This window comes from Gadus macrocephalus, chromosome 2 (genome assembly GCF_031168955.1).
Source record: "Gadus macrocephalus chromosome 2, ASM3116895v1".
In the NCBI taxonomy this organism is placed as follows: Eukaryota; Metazoa; Chordata; class Actinopteri; order Gadiformes; family Gadidae; genus Gadus; species Gadus macrocephalus.
In genome coordinates this window covers 17085698-17100005 of record NC_082383.1, presented here as the reverse complement: position 1 = coordinate 17100005, position 14308 = coordinate 17085698, and the positions used below count along the sequence as shown (strand labels likewise).

The 14308-nt window shown below is 44.3% G+C and overlaps 11 non-coding genes across 11 annotated transcripts; all 11 read right to left on the bottom strand.

Annotated features, from left to right (window-relative positions):
• Nucleotides 1-1023: 1023 nt before the first annotated feature.
• trnal-cag (transfer RNA leucine (anticodon CAG)) lies at nucleotides 1024-1106 on the bottom strand. Its single transcript has one exon. It is a non-coding gene; the product is annotated as a tRNA-Leu (tRNA).
• A 343-nt stretch (nucleotides 1107-1449) lies between these two features.
• On the bottom strand, nucleotides 1450-1532 carry trnaq-cug (transfer RNA glutamine (anticodon CUG)). The gene has a single exon. It is a non-coding gene; the product is annotated as a tRNA-Gln (tRNA).
• Nucleotides 1533-3603: 2071 nt separating this feature from the next.
• On the bottom strand, nucleotides 3604-3686 carry trnaq-cug (transfer RNA glutamine (anticodon CUG)). Its single transcript has one exon. It is a non-coding gene; the product is annotated as a tRNA-Gln (tRNA).
• Nucleotides 3687-4029: 343 nt separating this feature from the next.
• Nucleotides 4030-4112, bottom strand: trnal-cag (transfer RNA leucine (anticodon CAG)). Its single transcript has one exon. It is a non-coding gene; the product is annotated as a tRNA-Leu (tRNA).
• Nucleotides 4113-6628: 2516 nt separating this feature from the next.
• Nucleotides 6629-6711, bottom strand: trnaq-cug (transfer RNA glutamine (anticodon CUG)). Its single transcript has one exon. It is a non-coding gene; the product is annotated as a tRNA-Gln (tRNA).
• A 343-nt stretch (nucleotides 6712-7054) lies between these two features.
• On the bottom strand, nucleotides 7055-7137 carry trnal-cag (transfer RNA leucine (anticodon CAG)). Its single transcript has one exon. It is a non-coding gene; the product is annotated as a tRNA-Leu (tRNA).
• Nucleotides 7138-7492: 355 nt separating this feature from the next.
• On the bottom strand, nucleotides 7493-7575 carry trnal-cag (transfer RNA leucine (anticodon CAG)). Its single transcript has one exon. It is a non-coding gene; the product is annotated as a tRNA-Leu (tRNA).
• A 781-nt stretch (nucleotides 7576-8356) lies between these two features.
• trnal-cag (transfer RNA leucine (anticodon CAG)) lies at nucleotides 8357-8439 on the bottom strand. Its single transcript has one exon. It is a non-coding gene; the product is annotated as a tRNA-Leu (tRNA).
• A 781-nt stretch (nucleotides 8440-9220) lies between these two features.
• On the bottom strand, nucleotides 9221-9303 carry trnaq-cug (transfer RNA glutamine (anticodon CUG)). Its single transcript has one exon. It is a non-coding gene; the product is annotated as a tRNA-Gln (tRNA).
• Nucleotides 9304-11807: 2504 nt separating this feature from the next.
• On the bottom strand, nucleotides 11808-11890 carry trnaq-cug (transfer RNA glutamine (anticodon CUG)). The gene has a single exon. It is a non-coding gene; the product is annotated as a tRNA-Gln (tRNA).
• A 343-nt stretch (nucleotides 11891-12233) lies between these two features.
• trnal-cag (transfer RNA leucine (anticodon CAG)) lies at nucleotides 12234-12316 on the bottom strand. Its single transcript has one exon. It is a non-coding gene; the product is annotated as a tRNA-Leu (tRNA).
• Nucleotides 12317-14308: the final 1992 nt, after the last annotated feature.

Here is a 14308-nt window from a genome sequence, read left to right as displayed (position 1 = left end):
GATTGACACCCCTCTCATTACCAATTTCCTCTACCCCACCGTAGCCAGCCAGTCACTTTGAGTTTAAACCTCCTTACCTTTTCCAAATGTTCTCCATATAACATAGTTTGAACAGATAACAACAATCAACGAGATCCAAATATTATGTCAGACGTGGGATTCGAACCCACGCCTCCAGAGGAGACTGCGACCTGAACGCAGCACCTTAGACCGCTCGGCCATCCTGACGTATTACATCAGACCCTTCGAATCAATCAACAAAAAACGCCATCATGGTTACTGCTCTCGTATGTTCAAATGTCCGTAAAACAAGGACCGATAATAAAACCCAGCTACCATGCGCTGTAACGTTACCATTGTTACATGGGTTACACTACTTACATAAACTAATGCACACTCACGCACGTTTACGAGCACACGCACACTCAGATTGAGACAGAAAGACACCCCTCTCATTTCCAATTTCCACTACCCCACCGTAGCCAGCCAGTCACTTTGAGTTTAAATCTCCTTACCTTTTCCAAATGTTCTCCATGTTACAAAGTTTGAACAGATAATCACAATCAACGAGAGCCAAATGAAATGTCAGAAGTGGGATTCGAACCCACGCCTCCAGAGAAGACTTCGACCTGAACGCAGCGCCTTAGACCGCTCGGCCATCCTGACGTTTTTTAACCTAGTCTAAGAAACAATCAACAAAAACCGCCATCATGGTTACTGCTCTCGTATGTTCAAATGTCCGTAAAACAAGGACCGATAATAAACCCCAGCTACCATGCGCTGTAACGTCACCATTGTTACATGGGTTACACTACTTACATAAACTAATGCACACACACGCACGTTTACGTGCAGACGCACACACAGATTGAGACAGAAAGACACCCCTCTCATTTCCAATTTCCACTACCCCACCGTAGCCAGCCAGTCACTTTGAGTTTAAATCTCCTTACCTTTTCCAAATGTTCTCCATATTACAAAGTTTGAACAGATAATCACAATCAAAGAGAGCCAAAAATGAAATGTCAGAAGTGGGATTCGAACCCACGCCTCCAGAGGAGACTGCGACCTGAACGCAGCGCCTTAGACCGCTCGGCCATCCTGACGTATTTTATCAGACCCTTCGAATCAATAAACACAACACACCATCATGGTTACTGCTCTCGTATGTACAAATGTCCGTAAAACATGGACCCATAATAAACCCCAGCTACCATGTGCTGTAACCTTACCATAGTTACATGGATTACACTACTTACATAAACTAATGCACAGACACGGACGTGCACACAAAGATTCAGACAGAAAGACACCCGTCTCATTTCCCCTTTCTACTACCCCAAAGTAGCCAGCCAGTCACTTTGAGTTTAAACCTCCTTACCTTTTCCACATGTTCTTCATATTACAATGTTTGAACAGTTAGTCACAATCAAAGAGATCCAAATGAATTGTCAGAAGTGGGATTCTAACCCACGCCTCCAGAGGAGACTGCGACCAGAACGCAGCGCCTTTGACCGCTCGTCCATCCTGACGTTTTTTAACATAGTCTACGAATCAATAAACACAACACACCATCATGGTTACTGCTCTCGTATGTTCAAATGTCCGTAAAACATGGACCCATAATGAACCCCAGCTACCATGTGCTGTAACCTTACCATAGTTACATGGATTACACTACTTACATAAACTAATGCACAGACACGGACGTGCACACAAAGATTGAGACAGAAAGACACCCGTCTCATTTCCCCTTTCTACTACCCCAAAGTAGCCAGCCAGTCACTTTGAGTTTAAACCTCCTTACCTTTTCCACATGTTCTTCATATTACAATGTTTGAACAGTTAGTCACAATCAACGAGATCCAAATATTATGTCAGGCGTGGGATTCGAACCCACGCCTCCAGAGGAGACTGCGACCTGAACGCAGCGCCTTAGACCGCTCGGCCATCCTGACGTATTACATCAGACCCTTCGAATCAATCAACAAAAAACGCCATCATGGTTACTGCTCTCGTATGTTCAAATGTCCGTAAAACAAGGACCGATAATAAACCCCAGCTACCATGCGCTGTAACGTTACCATTGTTACATGGGTTACACTACTTACATAAACTAATGCACACTTACGCACGTTTACGAGCACACGCACACTCAGATTGAGACAGAAAGACACCCCTCTCATTTCCAATTTCCACTACCCCACCGTAGCCAGCCAGTCACTTTGAGTTTAAATCTCCTTACCTTTTCCAAATGTTCTCCATGTTACAAAGTTTGAACAGATAATCACAATCAACGAGAGCCAAATGAAATGTCAGAAGTGGGATTCGAACCCACGCCTCCAGAGGAGACTGCGACCTGAACGCAGCGCCTTAGACCGCTCGGCCAGCCTGACGTTTTTTAACCTAGTCTACGAATCAATCAACAAAAAACGCCATCATGGTTACTGCTCTCGTATGTTCAAATGTCCGTAAAACAAGGACCGATAATAGACCCCAGCTACCATGCGCTGTAACGTTACCATTGTTACATGGGTTACACTACTTACATAAACTAATGCACACACACGCACGTTTACGTGCAGACGCACACACAGATTGAGACAGAAAGACACCCCTCTCATTTCCAATTTCCACTACCCCACCGTAGCCAGCCAGTCACTTTGAGTTTAAATCTCCTTACCTTTTCCAAATGTTCTCCATATTACAAAGTTTGAACAGATAATCACAATCAAAGAGATCCAAATGAAGTGTCAGAAGTGGGATTCGAACCCACGCCTCCAGGGGAGACTGCGACCTGAACGCAGCGCCTTAGACCGCTCGGCCATCCTGACTTATTTCTTCAGACCCTTCGAATCAATAAACACAACACACCATCATGGTTACTGCTCTCGTATGTACAAATGTCCGTAAAACATGGACCCATAATAAACCCCAGCTACCATGTGCTGTAACCTTACCATAGTTACATGGATTACACTACTTACATAAACTAATGCACAGACACGGACGTGCACACAAAGATTCAGACAGAAAGACACCCGTCTCATTTCCCCTTTCTACTACCCCAAAGTAGCCAGCCAGTCACTTTGAGTTTAAACCTCCTTACCTTTTCCACATGTTCTTCATATTACAATGTTTGAACAGTTAGTCACAATCAAAGAGATCCATATGAATTGTCAGAAGTGGGATTCTAACCGACGCCTCCAGGGGAGACTGCGACCTGAACGCAGCGCCTTAGACCGCTCGGCCATCCTGACTTATTTCATCAGACCCTTCGAATCAATAAACACAACACACCATCATGGTTACTGCTCTCGTATGTACAAATGTCCGTAAAACATGGACCCATAATAAACCCCAGCTACCATGTGCTGTAACCTTACCATAGTTACATGGATTACACTACTTACATAAACTAATGCACAGACACGGACGTGCACACAAAGATTCAGACAGAAAGACACCCGTCTCATTTCCCCTTTCTACTACCCCAAAGTAGCCAGCCAGTCACTTTGAGTTTAAACCTCCTTACCTTTTCCACATGTTCTTCATATTACAATGTTTGAACAGTTAGTCACAATCAAAGAGATCCAAATGAATTGTCAGAAGTGGGATTCTAACCCACGCCTCCAGAGGAGACTGCGACCAGAACGCAGCGCCTTTGACCGCTCGTCCATCCTGACGTTTTTTAACAAAGTCTACGAATCAATAAACACAACACACCATCATGGTTACTGCTCTCGTATGTTCAAATGTCCGTAAAACATGGACCCATAATAAACCCCAGCTACCATGTGCTGTAACCTTACCATAGTTACATGGATTACACTACTTACATAAACTAATGCACAGACACGGACTTGCACACAAAGATTGAGACAGAAAGACACCCGTCTCATTTCCCCTTTCTACTACCCCAAAGTAGCCAGCCAGTCACTTTGAGTTTAAACCTCCTTACCTTTTCCACATGTTCTTCATATTACAATGTTTGAACAGTTAGTCACAATCAACGAGATCCAAATATAATGTCAGAAGTGGGATTCGAACCCACGCCTCCAGTGGAGACTGCGACCTGAACGCAGCGCCTTAGACCGCTCGGCCATCCTGACGTATTGCAGCAGACCCTTCGAATCAATCAACAGAAAACGCCATCATGGTTACTGCTCTCGTATGTTCAAATGTCTGTAAAACAAGGGCCGATAATAAACCCCAGCTACCATGCGCTGTAACGTTACCATTGTTAGATGGGTTACACTACTGACATAAACTAATGCACACACACACGCACGTTTACGAGCACACGCACACACAGATTGAGGCAGAAAGACAATCCTCTCATTTCCATTTTCCACTACCCCACCGTAGCCAGCCAGTCACTTTGAGTTTAAATCTCCTTACCTTTTCCAAATGTTCTCCATATTACAAAGTTTGAACAGATAATCACAATCAACGAGAGCCAAATGAAATGTCAGAAGTGGGATTCGAACCCACGCCTCCAGAGGAGACTGCGACCTGAACGCAGCGCCTTAGACCGCTCGGCCAACCTGACGTATTGTATCAGACCCTTCAAATCAATCAACGCAACACACCATCATGGTTACTGCTCTCGTATGTTCAAATGTCCGTAAAACAAGGACCGATAATAAACCACAGCTTCCATGCGCTGTAACCTTACCATAGTTACATGGATTACACTACTTACATAAACTAATGCACAGACACGGACGTGCACACACACAGATTGAGACAAATAGACACCCATCTCATTACCCTTTTACAGTACCCCACCGCAGCCAGCCAATCATTTTGAGTTTAAATCTCCTTACCTTTTCCAAATGTTCCCCATATTACAAAGTTTGAACTGATAATCACAAACATCGAGATCCAATTGTAGTGTCAGAAGTGGGATTCGAACCCACGCCACCAGAGGAGACTGCGACCTGAACGCAGAGCCTTTGACCGCTCGGCCATCCTGACGAATTTCAACATTTCCCTTCGAATCAATCAACACAACACACCATCATGGTTACTGCACTCGTATGTTCAAATGTTCGTAAAACAAGGACCGATAATAAACCCCAGCTACCATGCTCTGTAACCTTACAATAGTTACATGGATTACACAACTTACATGAACTAATGCACACACATGCACGTGCACACACACAGATTGAGACAGATTGACACCCCTCTCATTACCAATTTCCTCTACCCCACCGTAGCCAGCCAGTCACTTTGAGTTTAAACCTCCTTACCTTTTTCAAATGTTCTCCATATAACATAGTTTGAACAGATAACAACAATCAACGAGATCCAAATATTATGTCAGACGTGGGATTCGAACCCACGCCTCCAGAGGAGACTGCGACCTGAACGCAGCGCCTTAGACCGCTCGGCCATCCTGACGTATTAAATCAGACCCTTCGAATCAATCAACAAAAAACGCCATCATGGTTACTGCTCTCGTATGTTCAAATGTCCGTAAAACAAGGACCGATAATAAACCCCAGCTACCATGCGCTGTAACGTTACCATTGTTACATGGGTTACACAACTTACATAAACTAATGCACACTTACGCACGTTTACGAGCACACGCACACTCAGATTGAGACAGAAAGACACCCCTCTCATTTCCAATTTCCACTACCCCACCGTAGCCAGCCAGTCACTTTGAGTTTAAATCTCCTTACCTTTTCCAAATGTTCTCCATGTTACAAAGTTTGAACAGATAATCACAATCAACGAGAGCCAAATGAAATGTCAGAAGTGGGATTCGAACCCACGCCTCCAGAGGAGACTGCGACCTGAACGCAGCGCCTTAGACCGCTCGGCCATCCTGATGTTTTTTAACCTAGTCTACGAATCAATCAACAAAAAACGCCATCATGGTTACTGCTCTCGTATGTTCAAATGTCCGTAAAACAAGGACCGATAATAAACCCCAGCTACCATGCGCTGTAACGTTACCATTGTTACATGGGTTACACTACTTACATAAACTAATGCACACACACGCACGTTTACGTGCAGACGCACACACAGATTGAGACAGAAAGACACCCCTCTCATTTCCAATTTCCACTACCCCACCGTAGCCAGCCAGTCACTTTGAGTTTAAATCTCCTTACCTTTTCCAAATGTTCTCCATATTACAAAGTTTGAACAGATAATCACAATCAAAGAGATCCAAATGAAGTGTCAGAAGTGGGATTCGAACCCACGCCTCCAGGGGAGACTGCGACCTGAACGCAGCGCCTTAGACCGCTCGGCCATCCTGACTTATTTCATCAGACCCTTCGAATCAATAAACACAACACACCATCATGGTTACTGCTCTCGTATGTACAAATGTCCGTAAAACATGGACCCATAATAAACCCCAGCTACCATGTGCTGTAACCTTACCATAGTTACATGGATTACACTACTTACATAAACTAATGCACAGACACGGACGTGCACACAAAGATTCAGACAGAAAGACACCCGTCTCATTTCCCCTTTCTACTACCCCAAAGTAGCCAGCCAGTCACTTTGAGTTTAAACCTCCTTACCTTTTCCACATGTTCTTCATATTACAATGTTTGAACAGTTAGTCACAATCAAAGAGATCCAAATGAATTGTCAGAAGTGGGATTCTAACCCACGCCTCCAGAGGAGACTGCGACCAGAACGCAGCGCCTTTGACCGCTCGTCCATCCTGACGTTTTTTAACATAGTCTACGAATCAATAAACACAACACACCATCATGGTTACTGCTCTCGTATGTTCAAATGTCCGTAAAACATGGACCCATAATAAACCCCAGCTACCATGTGCTGTAACCTTACCATAGTTACATGGATTACACTACTTACATAAACTAATGCACAGACACGGACGTGCACACAAAGATTGAGACAGAAAGACACCCGTCTCATTTCCCCTTTCTACTACCCCAAAGTAGCCAGCCAGTCACTTTGAGTTTAAACCTCCTTACCTTTTCCACATGTTCTTCATATTACAATGTTTGAACAGTTAGTCACAATCAACGAGATCCAAATATAATGTCAGAAGTGGGATTCGAACCCACGCCTCCAGAGGAGACTGCGACCTGAACGCAGCGCCTTAGACCGCTCGGCCATCCTGACGTATTAAATCAGACCCTTCGAATCAATCAACAAAAAACGCCATCATGGTTACTGCTCTCGTATGTTCAAATGTCCGTAAAACAAGGACCGATAATAAACCCCAGCTACCATGCGCTGTAACGTTACCATTGTTACATGGGTTACACAACTTACATAAACTAATGCACACTTACGCACGTTTACGAGCACACGCACACTCAGATTGAGACAGAAAGACACCCCTCTCATTTCCAATTTCCACTACCCCACCGTAGCCAGCCAGTCACTTTGAGTTTAAATCTCCTTACCTTTTCCAAATGTTCTCCATGTTACAAAGTTTGAACAGATAATCACAATCAACGAGAGCCAAATGAAATGTCAGAAGTGGGATTCGAACCCACGCCTCCAGAGGAGACTGCGACCTGAACGCAGCGCCTTAGACCGCTCGGCCATCCTGACGTTTTTTAACCTAGTCTACGAATCAATCAACAAAAAACGCCATCATGGTTACTGCTCTCGTATGTTCAAATGTCCGTAAAACAAGGACCGATAATAAACCCCAGCTACCATGCGCTGTAACGTTACCATTGTTACATGGGTTACACTACTTACATAAACAAATGCACACACACGCACGTTTACGTGCAGACGCACACACAGATTGAGACAGAAAGACACCCCTCTCATTTCCAATTTCCACTACCCCACCGTAGCCAGCCAGTCACTTTGAGTTTAAATCTCCTTACCTTTTCCAAATGTTCTCCATATTACAAAGTTTGAACAGATAATCACAATCAAAGAGATCCAAATGAAGTGTCAGAAGTGGGATTCGAACCCACGCCTCCAGGGGAGACTGCGACCTGAACGCAGCGCCTTAGACCGCTCGGCCATCCTGACTCATTTCATCAGACCCTTCGAATCAATAAACACAACACACCATCATGGTTACTGCTCTCGTATGTACAAATGTCCGTAAAACATGGACCCATAATAAACCCCAGCTACCATGTGCTGTAACCTTACCATAGTTACATGGATTACACTACTTACATAAACTAATGCACAGACACGGACGTGCACACAAAGATTCAGACAGAAAGACACCCGTCTCATTTCCAATTTCCACTACCCCACCGTAGCCAGCCAGTCACTTTGAGTTTAAATCTCCTTACCTTTTCCAAATGTTCTCCATGTTACAAAGTTTGAACAGATAATCACAATCAACGAGAGCCAAATGAAATGTCAGAAGTGGGATTCGAACCCACGCCTCCAGAGGAGACTGCGACCTGAACGCAGCGCCTTAGACCGCTCGGCCATCCTGACGTTTTTTAACCTAGTCTACGAATCAATCAACAAAAAACGCCATCATGGTTACTGCTCTCGTATGTTCAAATGTCCGTAAAACAAGGACCGATAATAAACCCCAGCTACCATGCGCTGTAACGTTACCATTGTTACATGGGTTACACTACTTACATAAACTAATGCACACACACGCACGTTTACGTGCAGACGCACACACAGATTGAGACAGAAAGACACCCCTCTCATTTCCAATTTCCACTACCCCACCGTAGCCAGCCAGTCACTTTGAGTTTAAATCTCCTTACCTTTTCCAAATGTTCTCCATATTACAAAGTTTGAACAGATAATCACAATCAAAGAGATCCAAATGAAGTGTCAGAAGTGGGATTCGAACCCACGCCTCCAGGGGAGACTGCGACCTGAACGCAGCGCCTTAGACCGCTCGGCCATCCTGACTTATTTCATCAGACCCTTCGAATCAATAAACACAACACACCATCATGGTTACTGCTCTCGTATGTACAAATGTCCGTAAAACATGGACCCATAATAAACCCCAGCTACCATGTGCTGTAACCTTACCATAGTTACATGGATTACACTACTTACATAAACTAATGCACAGACACGGACGTGCACACAAAGATTCAGACAGAAAGACACCCGTCTCATTTCCCCTTTCTACTACCCCAAAGTAGCCAGCCAGTCACTTTGAGTTTAAACCTCCTTACCTTTTCCACATGTTCTTCATATTACAATGTTTGAACAGTTAGTCACAATCAAAGAGATCCAAATGAATTGTCAGAAGTGGGATTCTAACCCACGCCTCCAGAGGAGACTGCGACCAGAACGCAGCGCCTTTGACCGCTCGTCCATCCTGACGTTTTTTAACATAGTCTACGAATCAATAAACACAACACACCATCATGGTTACTGCTCTCGTATGTTCAAATGTCCGTAAAACATGGACCCATAATAAACCCCAGCAACCATGTGCTGTAACCTTACCATAGTTACATGGATTACACTACTTACATAAACTAATGCACAGACACGGACGTGCACACAAAGATTGAGACAGAAAGACACCCGTCTCATTTCCCCTTTCTACTACCCCAAAGTAGCCAGCCAGTCACTTTGAGTTTAAACCTCCTTACCTTTTCCACATGTTCTTCATATTACAATGTTTGAACAGTTAGTCACAATCAACGAGATCCAAATATAATGGCAGAAGTTGGATTCGAACCCACGCCTCCAGTGGAGACTGTGACCTGAACGCAGCGCCTTAGACCGCTCGGCCATCCTGACGTATTGCATCAGACCCTTCGAATCAATCAACAAAAAACGCCATCATGGTTACTGCTCTCGTATGTTCAAATGTCTGTAAAACAAGGGCCGATAATAAACCCCAGCTACCATGCGCTGTAACGTTACCATTGTTAGATGGGTTACACTACTGACATAAACTAATGCACACACACACGCACGTTTACGAGCACACGCACACACAGATTGAGGCAGAAAGACAATCCTCTCATTCCCATTTTCCACTACCCCACCGTAGCCAGCCAGTCACTTTGAGTTTAAATCTCCTTACCTTTTCCAAATGTTCTCCATGTTACAAAGTTTGAACAGATAATCACAATCAACGAGAGCCAAATGAAATGTCAGAAGTGGGATTCGAACCCACGCCTCCAGAGGAGACTGCGACCTGAACGCAGCGCCTTAGACCGCTCGGCCAACCTGACGTATTGTATCAGACCCTTCAAATCAATCAACGCAACACACCATCATGGTTACTGCTCTCGTATGTTCAAATGTCCGTAAAACAAGGACCGATAATAAACCACAGCTACCATGCGCTGTAACCTTAACATAGTTACATGGATTACACTACTTACATAAACTAATGCACAGACACGGACGTGCACACACACAGATTGAGACAAAAAGACACCCATCTCATTACCCTTTTACACTACCCCACCGCAGCCAGCCAATCATTTTGAGTTTAAATCTCCTTACCTTTTCCAAATGTTCCCCATATTACAAAGTTTGAACTGATAATCACAAACATCGAGATCCAATTGTAGTGTCAGAAGTGGGATTCGAACCCACGCCACCAGAGGAGACTGCGACCTGAACGCAGAGCCTTAGACCGCTCGGCCATCCTGACGAATTTCAACATTTCCCTTCGAATCAATCAACACAACACACCATCATGGTTACTGCACTCGTATGTTCAAATGTTCGTAAAACAAGGACCGATAATAAACCCCTGCTACCATGCTCTGTAACCTTACAATAGTTACATGGATTACACTACTTACATGAACTAATGCACACACATGCACGTGCACACACACAGATTGAGACAGATTGACACCCCTCTCATTACCAATTTCCTCTACCCCACCGTAGCCAGCCAGTCACTTTGAGTTTAAACCTCCTTACCTTTTTCAAATGTTCTCCATATAACATAGTTTGAACAGATAACAACAATCAACGAGATCCAAATATTATGTCAGACGTGGGATTCGAACCCACGCCTCCAGAGGAGACTGCGACCTGAACGCAGCGCCTTAGACCGCTCGGCCATCCTGACGTTTTTTAACCTAGTCTACGAATCAATCAACAAAAAACGCCATCATGGTTACTGCTCTCGTATGTTCAAATGTCCGTAAAACAAGGACCGATAATAAACCCCAGCTACCATGCGCTGTAACGTTACCATTGTTACATGGGTTACACTACTTACATAAACTAATGCACACACACGCACGTTTACGTGCAGACGCACACACAGATTGAGACAGAAAGACACCCCTCTCATTTCCAATTTCCACTACCCCACCGTAGCCAGCCAGTCACTTTGAGTTTAAATCTCCTTACCTTTTCCAAATGTTCTCCATATTACAAAGTTTGAACAGATAATCACAATCAAAGAGATCCAACTGAAGTGTCAGAAGTGGGATTCGAACCCACGCCTCCAGGGGAGACTGCGACCTGAACGCAGCGCCTTAGACCGCTCGGCCATCCTGACTTATTTCATCAGACCCTTCGAATCAATAAACACAACACACCATCATGGTTACTGCTCTTGTATGTACAAATATCCGTAAAACATGGACCCATAATAAACCCCAGCTACCATGTGCTGTAACCTTACCATAGTTACATGGATTACACTACTTACATAAACTAATGCACAGACACGGACGTGCACACAAAGATTCAGACAGAAAGACACCCGTCTCATTTCCCCTTTCTACTACCCCAAAGTAGCCAGCCAGTCACTTTGAGTTTAAACCTCCTTACCTTTTCCACATGTTCTCCATATTACAATGTTTGAACAGTTAGTCACAATCAAAGAGATCCAAATGAATTGTCAGAAGTGGGATTCTAACCCACGCCTCCAGAGGAGACTGCGACCAGAACGCAGCGCCTTTGACCGCTCGTCCATCCTGACGTTTTTTAACATAGTCTACGAATCAATAAACACAACACACCATCATGGTTACTGCTCTCGTATGTTCAAATGTCCGTAAAACATGGACCCATAATAAACCCCAGCTACCATGTGCTGTAACCTTACCATAGTTACATGGATTACACTACTTACATAAACTAATGCACAGACACGGACGTGCACACAAAGATTGAGACAGAAAGACACCCGTCTCATTTCCCCTTTCTACTACCCCAAAGTAGCCAGCCAGTCACTTTGAGTTTAAACCTCCTTACCTTTTCCACATGTTCTTCATATTACAATGTTTGAACAGTTAGTCACAATCAACGAGATCCAAATATAATGTCAGAAGTGGGATTCGAACCCACGCCTCCAGTGGAGACTGCGACCTGAACGCAGCGCCTTAGACCGCTCGGCCATCCTGACGTATTGCATCAGACCCTTCGAATCAATCAACAAAAAACGCCATCATGGTTACTGCTCTCGTATGTTCAAATGTCTGTAAAACAAGGGCCGATAATAAACCCCAGCTACCATGCGCTGTAACGTTACCATTGTTAGATGGGTTACACTACTGACATAAACTAATGCACACACACACGCACGTTTACGAGCACACGCACACACAGATTGAGGCAGAAAGACAATCCTCTCATTTCCATTTTCCACTACCCCACCGTAGCCAGCCAGTCACTTTGAGTTTAAATCTCCTTACCTTTTCCAAATGTTCTCCATGTTACAAAGTTTGAACAGATAATCACAATCAACGAGAGCCAAATGAAATGTCAGAAGTGGGATTCGAACCCACGCCTCCAGAGGAGACTGCGACCTGAACGCAGCGCCTTAGACCGCTCGGCCAACCTGACGTATTGTATCAGACCCTTCAAATCAATCAACGCAACACACCATCATGGTTACTGCTCTCGTATGTTCAAATGTCCGTAAAACAAGGACCGATAATAAACCACAGCTTCCATGCGCTGTAACCTTAACATAGTTACATGGATTACACTACTTACATAAACTAATGCACAGACACGGACGTGCACACACACAGATTGAGACAAAAAGACACCCCTCTCATTACCCTTTTACACTACCCCACCGCAGCCAGCCAATCATTTTGAGTTTAAATCTCCTTACCTTTTCCAAAAGTTCCCCATATTACAAAGTTTGAACTGATAATCACAAACAACGAGATCCAATTGTAGTGTCTGAAGTGGGATTCGAACCCATGCCACCAGTGGAGACTGCGACCTGAACGCAGCGCCTTAGACCGCTCGGCCATCCTGACGTATTTCAACATTTCCCTTCGAATCAATCAACACAACACACCATCATGGTTACTGCACTCGTATGTTCAAATGTTCGTAAAACAAGGACCGATAATAAACCCCAGCTACCATGCTCTGTAACCTTACCATAGTTACATGGATTAAACTACTTACATGAACTAATGCACACACATGCACGTGCACACACACAGATAGAGACAGATTGACACCCCTCTCATTACCCATTTCCTCTACCCCACCGTAGCCAGCCAGTCACTTTGAGTTTAGACCTCCTTACCTTTTCCAAATGTTCTCCATATTACATAGTTTGAACAGATAATAACAATCAATGAGATCCAAATTTAACGTCAGAAGAGGGATTCAAACCCACGCCTCCAGAGGAGACTGCGACCTGAACGCAGCGCCTTAGACCGCTCGGCAATCCTGACGTATTTCTGCAGACGCTTCGAATCAATCAACAAAAAACGCCATCATGGTTACTGCTCTCGTATGTTCAAATGTCCGTAAAACAAGGACCGATAATAAACCCCAGCTACAATGCGCTGTAACGTTACCATAGTTAAATGGGTTACACTACTTACGTACACTAATGCACACACACGCACGTTTACGAGCACACGCACACACAGATTGAGACAGAAAGACAACCCTCTCATTTCCAATTTCCACTACCCCACCGTAGCCAGCCAGTCACTTTGAGTTTAAATCTCCTTCCCTTTTCCAAATGTTCTCCATATTACAAAGTTTGAACAGATAATCACGATCAAAGAGATCCAAATGAAGTGTCAGTTGTGGGATTCTAACCCACGCCTCCAGGGGAGACTACGACCTGAACGCAGGGCCTTAGACCGCTCGGCCATCCTGATGTATTTCATCAAACCCTTCGAATCAATAAACCCAAAACGCCATCATGGTTACTGCTCTCGTATGTACAAATGTCCGTAAAACATGGACCCATAATAAACCCCAGCTACCATGTGCTGTAACCTTACCATAGTTACATGGATTACACTACTTACATAAACTAATGCACAGACACGGACGTGCACACAAAGATTGAGACAGAAAGACACCCGTCTCATTTCCCGTTTCTACTTCCCCAAAGTAGCCAGCCACTCACTTT